The sequence below is a fragment of the Agrilus planipennis genome, unplaced genomic scaffold (assembly GCF_000699045.2).
Source record: "Agrilus planipennis isolate EAB-ADULT unplaced genomic scaffold, Apla_2.0 scaffold23, whole genome shotgun sequence".
NCBI classification, from domain to species: domain Eukaryota; kingdom Metazoa; phylum Arthropoda; class Insecta; order Coleoptera; family Buprestidae; genus Agrilus; species Agrilus planipennis.
In genome coordinates, this window is record NW_020439044.1 from 1192217 (window position 1) to 1195426 (window position 3210).

Genomic DNA, 3210 nt, shown 5'->3' on the forward strand with positions numbered 1-3210 from the left:
CGCTAATCTGTGATTTAGAACGCTACAACATATATATATATATATACATAATCAACACGACATAAAATACTTTTTACGTAATTATAATAGAATTAATGAACTATTTATTAACAGTAAAGTTGGTTATTTTATTTCTGCAGTTCTCTGATTTGAATGAAGTTTAGTTGAATCAGAATAATTTATAGTTTTTAAAGAAGCGCGCTGTCTGTCGATGTAATTGTACGATACTGACGTAAGCTGGAAGAGTTTCTACTTAAATTCTATTAACGTAGAATTTTTATTTGCTATCGCTAAAAGTAGTAGCTAGTTAGAGGCAAGAACGCGATGAAACTTTTAAAAGTCAACGTCAAAGGCAGGGCAAGTCGCGCAGCTCTCTCGGTAGCAGTTTACCGGAAGTGAAAAGGTAATAAAGAATTTTTTGCTCGTTCGGGGGGAAATGGAGCATTTAACAAAAGTCATTTTAATTCCAAAATTACGTGATTAGTAAAGTTCGCGACTCGTGTTTATGTCTCGGTCGTATTTCTTCTTTATACACGAGATTGTCGGCGTTCAAGTTGGAAATATTTATTGCACCGGTTTTTCGGCTTTTCCTGCTTAAACTGCTGTTGTCTCCTTATCTCGGTGCATAAAAAGGAACGAACAAATGTTTGGCACGAGCTTTAATTCATTTCTAAAAGGTCAGCACAATATTTAGCACTCTGTTGTCAAGGAAAAACAGTAAAAATTGAATACGATGCAAGAAAAACTATATCCGCTTACCTCTTACCTAATAAAATTATTTTGTACTACAAAGTAGTCCTTACTGTCTTGTTTAATGCGTGGAATGCACGATAATACTACTGAAATGTAGACAAGTTTGAACAGATAGAAGACGAGCATCATATACATCAAAAGATCATTTAAGTGTAGTAACTTTGTGGTTACACCAAATCCATTATGAAATACACTACAATAAGTACACAAGAGCAGTATACACGTAGCATCTCATCATCATAAGGTCGTCAGTCCTAAGACTGGTTGGACACGAACCTCCACTCTTTCCTGTATTGAACTAATCTTTGAATTTCGCTAAAACTAGACTATTTGCGAAGAGTAGCCTAATCTAGCTCTACCTCTACTCTTATTAACTCCTGTTTCTGCCTCTAATATGTCTCTGACTAGACTTTTATGCCTGAGAAGGTGTCTTATCAACCTATCTCGCCTATTTCTCATTGAATTCCAAACAATCCTGGTTTCTCCTATTATTTCTAATATCTTTTCATTTCTAACCTTCTCTATCCACGGTATCCTCATTATTCGTCTGTAACACCACATTTCGAACGCTTCTAACATTTTCTTTTCCACCGCGCCCATCGTCCATGTTTCGCACCAGTACAGCGCCCCGCATTCCAAACGTGCACCTTTAATAATCTTCTTCGAATTTCTAAATTAACCGTTGGAAAGCATAGAAGTGACTCCTTAATATTGAAGGCGATTCTATCCTGCGCTATCCTCTATTACTATCTCTTTTCTAGCAAAACCAGTCGAAAATTGTAAATTTGTTTGTTAATGATTAAATGACATGAAGACAATTTATTTATAAGGTTTTGTCAAATTTCATCTGATTTTATTACGTGACACAAAAGGTTTGTGCGAATTAAAACGCTAAAATTGTTTTTACCTTACAATAATAAGGGTTGTGGAAATCTCCTGTCATAGTATTATATTCTGGAACTAGCTGACTATTAAAACGTTTAATCAAAAGATAATTGTACCTTAGGCTTTTTAAATATCCAGGACCTTAATTAAAAATCAGTTATTCCTGTCAAAAACACTTAATTACTTACATAACAGTGGGCAGGTCTAAATGTCTATATTTAGAAGTATATTTGGTTGCATACACATACGAAAATGTTGCCAGTGTTAGCGCTACTGCTATTGTAATATCTCAGGAATTTCTTTTTATTTATACTATTATGTTTAAAAATGAAAAACGACGAGTATTTTCTATTCTTATAGACTTATAAGTTGACACATAACTCTGTGCCCGGGGTAGGGCACGTCGTACACCTCACGTGAAACTAAGCTAAGGCATTATTACAGTACAAAATTAAATTTTGCAGTAATAAATTTTATAATTTGTACAAATGTTTTTATTAAAATATGCATATTGTATCTGTTACTATACTACTACTATTTGGGTGTTTCATTCCCACCAGTCAGTAATTCTGGTGGGCGGGCAGTCCCTTCGGACTATGCCGGAAGGTAGGGTGGAAGGCCCTCTTCAGCTTGCTTTCAGGAATCGTGAGAATGGGTGGGTGGTGGTACGGGTGAGAAAGTTGAGACGAACGAAATGAAGACAGAAGAGAATGCAAGATTATCTGTGGAATATTACTACCCCAGCATTTGCCTAAGTGATCCAAGGAAACCACAGAAAAACTTGGACCAAGGCAGACGGACCGGAATCGAACCGGCGTCCTCCCGAATGCTAAGCAATGGTCTAGACCTCTAGGCTATGCCGCTCGGTTCTGTTACTATATAAATGTATATATTTGCCTATAAATAATAAAAATTTTCGTGCATTATTAAACATACGTACTGTATTATATTAAAAAAAGACTACCAATCTGAACTACTTTACGTAATAAAGCCATTAATTTATTTACAGTATATCCCAACGTTTCGCCCATTTTTTGGAATTTTTTCAGGGATAATTGTAACGTTATTTGCCTTGAAACTTATAAGCTACCTTATTCTTAGTCATAATTCGAATATTGATATTTTATGTATTGATGTTCGTGAACACATGATTACTGTACATGTGGTTGCTTCATATTAAACGGTTTTCTAGCTTACTTATCATTAATACCGTAAAAATTGTGCATAAAATAAATACACACTCAGTTTGCGATATGATCAAAACCAAATGATCGGTTGCCGAAAATATATTCTATTTCCGAATCTGTTTAAGTTGATTTATACATTTTACGAACTGACATTCTAGAGTTGCTCAAATGCTCAACAGAATTTAATTATTATAAAAGTTTTTGACGAAAACAGAGAACGCGCCGCACTTAGAGGTATTATACAAAGTGTAACAAAAATAAGTGTCTGGTTCAAAACCCCTGTAAATTGATACAAATCGTTAACACTGATGTTTTAGTCTGATTTACGAACGGACTCCTGTAACTCCTGCTGAAAGTGTTCTTTCAAGGATGTTTTGAAGTTCAA